The sequence below is a fragment of the Pinus tabuliformis genome, chromosome 7 (assembly GCF_031772625.1).
Source record: "Pinus tabuliformis cultivar Carrire ecotype Pingquan chromosome 7, CPIR1, whole genome shotgun sequence".
Lineage (NCBI taxonomy): Eukaryota > Viridiplantae > Streptophyta > Pinopsida > Pinales > Pinaceae > Pinus > Pinus tabuliformis.
The window spans coordinates 911275779-911289381 of record NC_142293.1 but is presented as its reverse complement, the minus strand read 5'-3'; the positions used below and the strand labels follow the sequence as shown (position 1 = coordinate 911289381).

General features: G+C 32.8%; 1 pseudogene; it reads left to right on the top strand.

The window, feature by feature from the left end:
* Positions 1-252: 252 nt before the first annotated feature.
* On the top strand, positions 253-2608 carry LOC149250624 (putative disease resistance protein At5g47280; annotated as a pseudogene).
* The last annotated feature ends 10995 nt before the right edge of the window (positions 2609-13603 follow it).

Genomic DNA, 13603 nt, shown 5'->3' with positions numbered 1-13603 from the left:
ATTACTACACTTTTTTCTCATGCGGACTTGAATTTCTTCTAATAATGGTTAGGCTTTGGATTGTCGGGACTCTTTCTTCGCTAGCGAGGCCACTACAGGAACTTGTCATGGATAGCTTTAATTGTAAGAGCGCATGCAATAGATTGGATATGGTGCTCACAGGACTCATAAAGGAATTTCATCTATTGAGTTTGTTGAATTTACAAAATCCCAAAAATGAATCCTAGCTACGAGAAGTTCCTGAAAACGCTGATGAAGGACGTGGAATTGCTGAAAAAGTGGGAGGGTACCAGTTGTTTTAAATTTTTCATAGCCTCAGGTAAGGATTTCAAATCCGTCAGCTGGAGGGGGGAATCTCCGACTTCCTCTGGTACCAGATTCCTGCCAACATCTTTCTTGAAGTCAAGAATCTCGTAGCAGAGTTGACGAACCTTTGCCAACAGTACGAGTTGGGGTCAATGGATGAGAGCAAGATGAATGAAACAGTCTTCAAACACGTGTCTAAGCTTACGAATGATCCAAAAAAAATGCGATGATAATTCAACAAATGGGTGCAGATAATATGTTTGATGGTGCTCTTATCGAGGTTCCTTGCAATTATGTTGGGTTGGGAATATCTGATTTTGTAGTTAAGTTGGGAAAAAATATTTAGAATTTGAAGCCATCTCTGCTCCACAGTGAGGTGACCGTTGTTGGCTTGCATGGTATGGGAGGTCTCGGTAAAAATACTCTGGCATTGGCCCTCAACAATGAGACATACATCAAATATGTTTTCCAAAACAATATCATTTTCATCATTGTGTCAGAGTCCCCAAACCTGAAGGTAATTTTAGAGACCATGTGGGAGAAGATTGTTCGGAGGAAGAGAACTGAATTTTAGAATGTTGAGGAAGCACATAGAGAGATGCAGTAGCAACTGCTAAGATAAGCCAAGCCAACTCTGGTGATATTGGATGATGTCTGGTCTAGGGAAAATTTTGAAAAATTGTTATTTGAAGGTGTAGGATATAAGACATTTGTGACAACTCGAGATCGTTCTACCATCCCGAAAATGACTTCTACTCAACTTTATGAATTTCCATTGTTGGATGATGGTGATGCTCTATCCCTTTTCTACTTTTGGACTTTTGGACAGAAATCAATTCCAAGCACTGCTAATGAACATCTAGTCAAGCAGGTGCAAACACAATGTAAAGGTCTGCCACTAGCTCTGAAGGTGATAGGAAGCATGGTGAGCCTTGGTTGGTGTAGGAGAGTGCCAAGAAGAAGCTATTAAATAGTGAATCAATATCAGATTATAACAAAGAATGGCTTTTTAAATGCTTAGAGACTAGTATTGATGTCTTGGACGAGGAAGCACGAACGTGCTTCTTAGACCCGGGGTCATTTCCAGAGGATAGAAAAATCTTTGTGGATGCATTATTGGACATTTGGGTTTATGTACGAAATATAGAGTGGTAGGATGCTTTTTTCATCTTGCTAGAACTTGCAAGTAGAAATATGTTGAATTTAACAAGCAATCTCAGGAGTCAAGCAATCAATTATGGAAGTGCCTCTAAGCTGTACTTTTCCCAGCATGATGTCATGCAAGCCTTGGCCTTAGATATGGCATCCCAAGATAGGATAGTTTGCAGGAAGAGGTTGTTTATGCTTAGAAAGGAGGAGAGTGTACCAGGGAAATGGGAGATGTTCAAGGATCAAGCGTTTGATTCTCAAATAGTTTCCATTCACACAGGGACAATGGAAGAGATTTAGTTGTGTAAGATGAATTTTTGCGAGGTAGAGGCTTTGGTTCTACTCTTTTCTGCAACCAATTACTTTCTTCCATCATTTTTGAGTAAAATGAGAAAATTGAAAGTCATCACAGTGTTTAATTACGAGAACAAGAGAGCCATAGTGAAGGGTTTTCCATTGTTATCATCACTCGCTCAGCTCAAGACTATTCGTTTGGAGAGGTTGATTGTGCCCCCACTTCAAGAGCACAGTAAAATCTTACAGAACTTAGAAAATGTATCTTTGAGCTTATGTGAAGGGCTTGGAAATATGTCTCAGTTCAATGGCAACCAGTCGAATCTAAAGCTTCCCATAATGCTATATTTAACATGGATCATTGTTGTCATTTGGAGGAGTTGCCCATTGGTATTTGTGACATATCTTCAGTTCAAAAGTGGTCTATCACTAACTATCACCGTCTTTGAAAGTTACCTAATGATCTTGGGAGGCTCAATTCTTTAAGAATGTTAAGAATACCTGCATGTCTAGGTTTGAAAGAGCTTCAGCATCTATTGGAAAACTTGGGAAGCTGGAATATATGGACATTTATTTATGTGAGTGCTTGAAAGAACTTCTCAAGGAAATAGAGTAGCTGAAGAAACTCGAGGAACTTGACATGAGAGAGTGTTCTCGATTGAGGAAGCTGCCTAAATCAGTTGGAGGGCTGAAATCTCTAAAGCATGTTATATGTGATGAAAAGATTGGGCAGCAATGGAATCATCTTAAGAGTTTTTCTGCAACTATGAATCTTAGAGTTGAAATTGTAGAAGCACACTTCAACTTGGATTGGCTGGAAGCACACTTTAGTTTTCATGTGTTCTACATGTTCTTTTAAAGAGTTAATGTTTTTATAATATTTTTTAAAAAACTTTTTATTAATAAATTTAAATTTAACATGGATTTAAATTAGTTTTTATTATAAATAATGTTCATATTTATATATGTTCTTATGTTGAGAGGAACTGTTTGGTAGGAAGAGATATAATAAATCGTAAAAAAATAACTAAAAATAATAAATTTATTCAATTGATTTGTTAATATAATTATAAATAATCTTTTTAATAAAAAAACATAATATATTTATCAAATTTAAATAAATTTAAATAATAGTAATTTATATATAATATTTTAGAATATATAATTAATTAAGATCATTGATGTGCTTTTGGAAATGAGCAATAAGTTTGTCACGATTGTCAAACATCCTTTTTCTGAATTTGAAACCTTTAAGATATAACCCCACATACTCATTGTGCGGATTTGTGCCCTTGATATAAGAGAGAATAAATGCACGAGGATGTTCATGTTAAATAGATAAATAATATGGAATTCTTGTTGGATTTTCAAATTTTTCTTTCCGTAACACATTATCAACCTTTGCTTTTGTGCCCCTTCTAAATTTCCTATAAGCAAGGATTGCTCCCAATTGCTCACAAGCGGGTCCATATATCTGTCAATGACCTCCTCAAGATCTTCAAAAGTGTCTTTCCCAATCGATAGTGTTTTCCCAAGATGAATGTAAGTGTCTTCCCAAATGATAGTGTTTTCTTTTCTAGCTTAAAAAAAATGTACCCACATTTTTGTTGATTTGGTTGCTTTGTATTTAACTTTGGCATAACCATCTTGGTTTTTTTGAATGAAAAAACAATGAAACCTTCATTTGTTTTTAAAATCTCTTCAAATATTTTTAATTTCATTTTATTTTTAAATTGATTACACAAATCCATTATATATATATATAGAGAGAGAGAGAGAGTACATTACAATAAACTAAAATATACAATTTTAGAATAAGAAAACAATGTAATTATGTTAAAACCCTCAAACCTTACACCAATATTTGAACTTGTAATTTCAAAAATATGTTATTTTTAACTTTAAAAGTTCTCACCCTAATATGAAATGTGTGAGATATCTAATGAAACTCTAAAATTTATTTCAAATATTTCTATTTGATATTCACATGTCTTTCATATAAAATTCTTATTCATCTAATATTTGATTTTTCTCTTAGGAGATTTCTAAATTCAACTATATTATTGTTATGAAATTATGATTCACTTAAAATTTATGTTAAAATATGAAATGATTTTCTTGCATTTAATTTCAATTTCTTGACTCATTATTAATGGTTTTTATATTAATTTTTTAACTAATTATAGAATATCTTAATGTTGTGTTTTTTTTGTAAATTAATACTTTATATTACTAAAAAATGTTCATATATACATGGTTGTAGCATATATCCAACAAAGGATTTCTTTGTGTATTTATTAGGCTACCAAGGTCCCAAAGACTAGAACTTTCCTAAATAAATTTTGCTCTGAAAATAGGCCATGTAACTAGATATAGACTACAAAATCCCTTATTATTGGGCTATCCAAGCCATACATGACAAAAAACTAAAATGTGACAAGAAAGAGAATCATTTAGACTCAAAAAATGAAATGGTAATTGGGTCTTGGGCACTCGATCCTAGAGGTGAAACAATGTTAGAGTCACATTATAAGTGTCCCTCCACATGGGCAAGCCTTTCATCTGACTTATCCAGGGTGAAGTGTTCGTTCCTCAACATTATTTTAATGTATTCCAAGGAGGTAAAGACATTATACCTCTCAAACTATTTGTCCTTAAAAACCAACATCAATAGAGTTTTCATCTTCCAATGCAATTTTCCACTAAGTTCAAATACTTCTTCTTTCATCCCCTAGTGTGACCAAGGTCTAAATCCAAGTAGATACCTCATTCATAATTTTAGAATATGAGTGCATTGCCTCTCCACCCCATCTTGGGTTTCCAGCTAGCAAATTTCTCTTCTTGTCTCAGGTGGCACAACATTGAAATACGTAGTATGATCATCTTGGGTAAAAAGTGTCGTTCTACACTAGCCTTTCGGGATGTTTCCCCCACTCCGCCTACAACACATGTGTTGCTTAGGAAACATGAAGGAAATAAAGGGGTCACACCTATAGCAATTGTTATAACTTACACGACCTGTAAAGAAATAGGAGAATATACCAACCACAACTTCCTTAGGGCTTTTACACCACCATGTAAATTCATCACCTAGACTCATCAAACATACCAAGCTGCTTGAAGGGATCACCATCTCAACCCCCATTGAAGTGGATACCCCAACATTATAACCCACATACCCCAATACAATTAGCCAAAAACAAAGCCACGAGTTTCCTAGAGGGAACACTTTACAGTAAACTCTCTAAATTAGGATATACTAGGAGTGTGAAGAGATACTTAACCAGACTCAATTTTTTTCCCTATGAACCCCTAGACCATCAAAGAAGTCAAGCACAAACATTCCAATACCAAACTTTCTCAACACATACATCAAAGAAACCAAGTTGAGACAGCTAGAGAACAAACACAAATGTTGCTGACAACCCTCCCAATCTACAGACAGGATTCCATTGCCCAATGACCCATGAAGTGTTGGGAACATTCTCTATCAATTTATCATTACTGGATTCTACGTGTGGAATATTGTTGTCTTGAAAAGTAGGTTTATCAATAATCTAAGGAATTTGTGGGGGTGCGAGAGAAACATTTTTTATTGTGCTTGTGAAGACTGCTATGGAGGGAATCATAGAGAATAATGTTGGATGGATGGTGCTAGCCTCTGTCTAGTGCTAGCCTCTGTCTAGACTTGATTTCCATCAGCTGCTTGCTCTGGGTCAACCAATTCTGTACCCACTCCCATTGAACTTGTAAACAAGCAGTTGTTCCCATTTATTGTAGACTCATTTCCCACCACATCTTGTCCAACATCTTCTGACATTGAACTGGCCTAAGGTTGTTTTCCTTTTGAACCTGCATGTACAAAAATCACATCAATAATATCACCACTGCAGTATAATTAGAACAAATGTAATTGAAAGAAGGTATGTTTTCATTAAATATGAACAAACTTAATTTAAAAAGGTATGTTTTCATTCAACATGAACAAATGTAATTGAAAAAGGTATTTTTGCATTCAACAGTAACAAACTTCAAGGCCATACCTCCTAAATCCCCCAAAGTATGGTTGAAAGATGGGGAGCTTGCAGTAACAACAGGAGATGAACAATCTTGTACAAGTGAAAGAGGAGACACTGCAGGAGATGATCCTAATTTCATCTCTTATGTGTGCTCACATTTCACTTCAGATATTGAGCTTATTGCTTGACTTGAGCTTATTGCTTGACTTGAGACCATTCTTGCTCAGGAAAAAATCAAAATGCAGCGATTGTAACAAATCTGCGCTATCATCAAACATTTTAGAGCAATTTGCAGTACTCCCTAGCTATTCTTGCGAGTAGAAGAGATTGAATTCAAATTTGAGAAGACCCGGAATATTACCAAAACAAAATAATGTATAATTTATTAATCCAAAAAATTAATTCCCATTAAAAAAATTAATAATTACGATAACATAAATGTTGGCGACCCTACGATCCCTCGGCCTACGTCAACATCAACAACCAACGACCCTGATTTTCCTTTTCCTCCGAGCTTCATCTCCACTTGTTCGATTTTCACACCTGCCTTAGACACGCGTGGGGGCCACGTGTCCTCTTCTGATTTAACCAGATTTTACCTATTCCATTTTCAGTTTTCTTCCCAACCAAATTCGGCTTTGGTTGAACCAGGCAATACACGTCAACTTGAGGGGATAGTGTGACCATCGATTAGATCAGAAGACGATGAAGTTCAAACCAAAAACCTTCCAAACCTAAATACCAAACCTTCAAATTTCTACCACCTGCATTTAACTTTCATTCTATAGAGCTTCGGGGCAACACACCCAAGGTGTTGAATTGTCACCTTTGAATTTTCTGATTGGCCTTGTATAATAAATATCAGGACACTTTTATTTGACAGGTGTTTATATTCTTCCCCACAACAGAGTATTGAGGCGTAAAATGTGAGATCAATTGTAAAATGTGGGTCTAATGTCGTTGGAATTACACTTGTGTTTGTTTTAAAAGTAAATCTAACAGAAGCTAGATTTCTTTCACCCTACCATGTTGTTACGTGCTTGTGTTTTTTCTATAGGAAAATCTAGCATGGGTTAGATTTCCTTCACCTTGCAATGGTGTTATCAGCAACGTGTTTGTGTTTGTGCAAAAAATAAATCTAGCGTGTGCTTGATTTATGTTGTGATGTAATGTTGTTATGTGACTATGTTTGTGCTAGAAGAAAATCTAGCACTTGTTAAATTTTTTCACCTTGTGATATTCTTATTGACAATGCTTATGTTTGTGCTAAAAGGAAACCTATCTTGTGCTATATTTCTTCCAAAATGTGATGTTTTTATTGGCAATTTGGTTGTTTGTGCCAAAAATAGATTACCATGCGTTACATTTCCTTCACCTTGTAATGTTATTGTTGGCAATGTGTTTGTGGTTGTGATAGAATAAAATGTAGCGAGCACTAGATTTTTTTTGATGTGCAATATTGTTGTTGGCAATTTGTTTGTGTTTTTTCTAAAAGTAAATCTAGCATATGTTAGATTTCTTTCTCCTTGCAATGTTGTTATTAGCAATTTATTTTCTGTTTTTGATAAAGGAAAATCAATCATGTGGTAGACTTCCTTTGGCCTATAATATTGTTACTCACAAAATGCGTGCTTTTGTTCTAGAAGTAAATCTAACATGTGCTAGAATTCTTTTAGCATGCAATGTTGTTATTCTCTTGTATTTGTGCTAGAAGGAAATCTAGCATACGTTAGATTTATTGTACCTTGCAATTTTTTTATTGATAAGGTGTTTATATTTGCGATAGAAGAAAACCTATCATGTGCAAAGTTTATTTTACCTTGCAATGTTGTTGTTGGAAATATAATTGTGGTTGTGCTAAAAGTAAATCTAACATGTGTTGAATTTCTTTAATCCTACAATTTTTTTTATGTGCTTGTGGTTGTGCTAGAAGAAAATATAGCACATTCTGGATTTCTTTTGCCCTGCAGTGTTGTTGGAAACATGCTTTTCTTTGTGTTAGAAGTAAGCCTAACAAGCACTAGATTTGTTTGAATCTATAATGCTGTTATGTGTTTATTTGTGCTAAAGGAGTTCTAGCACTCGTTAGATTTGTTTCATCTTGCAATGTTGTTATTAGCAATGCACTTGTATTAATGATAGAATGAAATCTAGCATGTGTTAGATTTATTTTGCTTGATAATGTTGTTGTTGACAATAGGCTTGTGTTTTTGCTAAAAGTGAATATAACACATGCTAGATTTTTTCACCTTACATTGTTTTTATGTGCTTGTGTTTGAGCTAGAAGGAAATTTAGCATGCACTAGATTTCTTTCACAATGCAATGTTGTGGTTGGAAATTTGGTTGTCTTTTCTAGAAGGAAATATGCTATAATTCTTTGACCTTGCAATGTTGTTATTGGAAATTTGCATGTGATTGTGTTAGAAGGAAATTTAGCACATGCTAGATTTATTTTATTGCAATGTTGTTATTGGAAATATGTTTCAGTTTGTGCTAGAAGTAAATTTAGTGTGTGTTATATTTCTTTAACCCTACAATGTTGTTATGTTGTTATGTTCTTATGTTTGTTCTAGAAGGAAATCTAGCACGAGTTAGATTTCTTTCATCCTGTAATGTTCTTGTGTTTGTGTTAGAAGGAAATATAGCATGCACTAGATTTCCTTGCCCTGCAATGTTGTTGTTAATGAGAGTGTCTTTCATATTAATCACATCAATAGGATTTGATTAATCCAAAAGACACTCTCATTTACAAGATGGATCACAAAAGCCTAAGATCTAAAAATGTTAATGTTGTCAACATGGTTGTGTTTGTGCTAGAAATAAATATAGCATGTGCTATAATTCTTTCACCATACAATGTTTTTGTCTGCTTTTGTTTACAATAGAAGGAAGTCTAACAAACATTAGATTTCTTTCACCTTGCAATGTTGTTATTGGAAATGTGCTTATCTTTGGGCTAAAAGGAAATCTTGCATGCACTAGATTTATTTCACAATGCAATGTTGTCGTACAAAATATGGTTGCTTGTGCTAGAAGGAATCTAGCATGTGTTATGTTTCCTTTAGCTTGCAATGTGATTGTGTTTGTGATAGAAATTAATCTAGCATGCATTAGAATTATTTACTCCTACAATGTTGTTATGTTCTTTTGTTTGTGCTAGAAGGAAATATAGCATATGTTAGATTTCTTTGAAATTTAAATGTGCTTGTGTTTGTGCTGGAAGAAAATTTAACAAAAGCTAGATTTCTTATACTCTACAATGTTGTTGTTGGAAACATGCTTGTATTTGTGGTAGACATAAATCTATCACTTGCTAGACTTATCACTCTACAATGTTTCTATGTGCTTGAGTTTGCACTAAAAGGAAATCTAACACATGTTAGATTTTCTTTTACATTGCAATGTTGTTATTGCTAACATGTTTTTGTTTGGGCTAAAAGGAAATCTAGCTTGTGGTAGATTTTTTTTGTCGTGTAATGTTGTCATTGGAAATATTTATATGTTTGTGTTAGAAGTAAATATAACGTAGACTAAATTTTTCTCACCCTACATTGTTGTTATGTGATTATGTTTGCTTTAGAAGGAAATATAGTATGCATTATATTTCTTTCACCTTGTAATGTTGTTATTTGCAATGTGCCTGTGTTTTTGATAGGAGGAAATATAGCATGTGTTAGATTTGTTTTGTCTAGTAATGTCGTTGTTGGCAATATGTTTGTGGATTTGTACTAGAAGGAAATCTAGTATGTGTTATATTTTTTTCACAATGTGATATTATTTTTGAAAATATAGTTATTTGTGTGAGAAGGAAATCAAATGCCTTGCATTGTTTTTATTTTGCAATGTGCTTCTGTCTATGCTAGAAGGAAATTTATAATGCACTATATTTCTTTTTTTCTTGTTGTGTTGTTGTTGACAATATGCTTGTGTTTGTGATAGAAGTAAATCTAGTACATACTAGATTTCTAACACCTTGCAATGTTGTTTTGTGCTTGTGTTTGTGATAGAATTAAATATAGCATGCATTAGATTTCTTTCACCTTACAATGTTATTATTTGCAATGTGTTTTTGTTTGTGCTAGAAGAAAATGTTGTGGGTGCTAGATTCCTTTTGCCTTACAATGATTTTATTGGTAACATGCCCTTGTTTGTGCTAGAATTAAATCCAACATGTATTAGGTTTATTTAGCCATACAATAATGCTATTTACGTATGTTTGTACTATAAGGAAATATAGCATGTGCTAGATTTTATTTTACCCTGCTGTAATGTTCTTGTTGACAACATATTTGTGTTTGTGCTAGAATTAAATCTATCACATGTTAGATTTCTTTCACCTACCAATGTTGATATGAGTTTTTTTTTTCCAAAAGGAAATGTGGCATGCTTAAATTTCTTTCCCCTTCCAATGTTGTTATTGGAAATGTGCTTGTGTCTGTACTAGAAATAAATCTAGCATGTGCTACATTTAATTTTCTTTGCAATATTGTCGTTGGAAACATGTTTGTATTTTTGCTAAAAGTAATTCTAGCACATGTTAGATTTATTTCACCCTACAATGTTGTTATGTGTTTGTTTTTATGCTAAAATTAAATTTAACGTACGATATATTTATTTCACCTTGCAATGTTTTTATTGACAATGTGTTTGTGTTTGTGATAGAGGGTAATATAGATTTTTTTTTTCACAATGCAATGTTGTTGTTGGCATAATGCTTATGTTTGTACAATATCCCATTCTTATACCACATATTCCATATGAAGGGCCTTCTAATCATTTGAGGGTTTAACATTTTTTATATTGTAACAACAATTTATGTAGGCATGGACTAAAACCTCATTGTCTCTAAAAGGCAAGGTCAAATGTCATAAGCATGGAGATGTCCCAACAAATATTATTATTGCAATTTTTTTATTGACAATGTGTTTATGTTTGTGCTAGAAGGAAATTTAGCATGCACTAGATTTACTTTACAATGCAATGTTGTTGTTGGCAATCTTCTTGTATGTGATAGAACAGACTCTAGCATGAATTACATTTCCTTTGCCTTGCAATATTTTTAATGACAATGTGTTTGTGTTTGTGCTAGAAGGAAATCTAGCTTGTGCTAGATTTCTTTTGGTTTGCAATGTTTTTCTTGGAAATATGCATGTGTTCATGCTAAAAATAATTCTAAGATGTGTTAGATTTCTTTCACCATACAATGTTTTTATTGGCAATATCCATGTGTTTGTGATATAAAGATATCTAAGATGCAAATATTTATTTTGCTTTGCAAGATTCTTGTTGGCAATATGCGTGTGTTCCTGTTAAAAGTAATTCTATCATATTCTATATATCCTTCACCTTGCAAAGTTTCGATGTGTTTGTCTTTGTGCTAGATGAAGATCTAGAAGAAAACCTAATGATCGCAATAGTTAATGTTCTTTCATTGTGTTTTTCTTTTATTGTTTCTAAAGCAAACTATGAATATACATGACTATAAGAGATAAAATTTGTGTATATATGATGTTGTTGTAGTTTCTACAGTTGTTTTTATTTATTCACAATGTAATGTCTTTTGGAAATGTGCTTATGCTTGTGATAGAAGGAAACCTAGTAGATGTTTACTTTCCTATATTCACAACTAAAAGAACATAATAAATTATTTGGGGGTGCCCTTTTTCTAACCATGATTAGCTATTATTGTTATTTATACACTTGTTATTGTTCTTGTTCATTTTGTTACACATATAATGATGCGAGTAGTTATAGTATTTATAAATTCATATTTTCTTCAATAATTTGAAACCGTGATAATAGTTTTTTTCTTTCTTTTCAGAAAACCATGGACTATGAAGCTAGTGATAATTCAAAGGAAGCATCCAAGGAAAAAGGAAGTTCAAGAAACACGACACCAAATTCTTTAAATGGTATGACAATTTTAAAATTAGTTTATACTTTGTTACAATCGTTAGACATTATGTTAATAAATGGTTGTTGATTAATAAAACCCATGGAAATAGCCTTAGGAGTGGGGTTTTAATGAGGACAACCCATACTAACATGGGTATTTGTTTTTTCCAAGCAATTTTAGCTAGGTGATAACTTTTGGTGTCATATAGTAAACTTGCATAACATATGTACTCATTTATTATTATGCATGTAAATGGAAATCATGTATTATAAGGTTGTTTAATAATATTTGGTATTTCATGTCTTCCATATTTTTTTTTCTAGAAACTGTGGAATTTGGTGTGCGTGAAATTCGAAGTAAAGTAGTGAAGAGAAAACAAAAAAACAAGTGATATACAAATGACGCATCCTTCAACTGGTATGGTGGTTTTATATTTTATGTACTCTTTTAGAAATGGTTGGATTAGGTGGTTTCTTTTCCTAGAAATTTTACCCAGGTGATAACTTTTGGTGTCATATAGTAAACTTGCATAACATATGTACTCATTTATTATTGTGAATGTAAATGGAAATCGTGTATTATAGGGTTGTTTAAGAATATTTTGTATTTCATGTATTCCATAATATTTTTTTTCTAGAAATTGTGGAATCTAGTGTGCCTGAAATTCGAAGTAAAGTAGTGAAGAGAAAACAGAAAACAAGTGATATACAAACGATGCCTCTTTCAACTGATACAGTGGTTTTATATTTTATGTATAATCTCTTAGAAATGGTTAGATTAGGTGTTTTTTCAATATTTAAAAGAACATTATGTGACAATATTTGAAATTATAATTTCATTTTGATTCATGCAAATATTTTTTTGTTGTTATTTGCAGAATTGGTTGGCCCAAAAGAAAATGAAATGTTACAACCATCACTTAAGAAAAAGAAAATTTATTCAAATCAAATGATAGTATCAATAACACCTTCTACTTCTACTTTTGAAATGATTAAAAAATACAATACATCTAATAAATATGAGTTTGTGCAAGATTGGTACGTCCAAATAGAAGCTCCCATGAATATGTTTCCTGATATGTATCTATTTAGATCCATAGATGGAAAAGAACGAGATATATTAGGAACAATTATTAATTGATATGCCTACAATGAAAATGACATTGACTTTCAAGTGGAGGTGATTAAAGAAAATGAGGTAAAATTAATTTCTTGTCAAGTGGAGTATACAAATTTTAGACCAGATTTGATTGAAGCTTCAAGTACTGATTCAAAAAATACGATAAAGAATTCAATGTTCAAGTTGGATAACTATGAGAGCTTCACTAAATCTGGACTAAATAGTTGCGCAAATATTTTAAAACATATCACCACCATTCTAAGATATCGCTATGTAAGAAGTAAAAAACATCATCTGTACCTCTTCATTTACAACAAAAAGGTAAACTTCTTGATAAAATACCAGATGATAAACTTGATTCTCAATTTCTTGCTTTGAGAAGAGTATATTTATCTAATTTGGAGGAGAACATAACATAAAGTGATTTCAAGCCTACTACAGAATTTCAAAAAACTAGGAAAGCTGAATCTGAGACAACATATCTTGCAAATCAATGTGATGAGATTCATGAAGCCTTCAAGCATTGCTATCTATTTTCAAACTCTTTTAGTAGAAAAGTGGTTGTTGAAGATGTACGGAAGCCCCCAAAGTGTTTAAATTAAAATCACGAGATGATTTAAATTTTCAAGTATTAGTGAAATCATTCCTAGAGAAATTTCAAACCTCATTGCCCGATGCTCTTCTGATTCCATTTGACATAAATGAGTCTGATCCATTGGTCAAATCTATCAAAATTATAAATGAGACAAATCTAAATTCTAAGAATATCAATTTTTGGATAGTTGATGGTCAACACACGATTCAAGCAGTGAAAGAAAA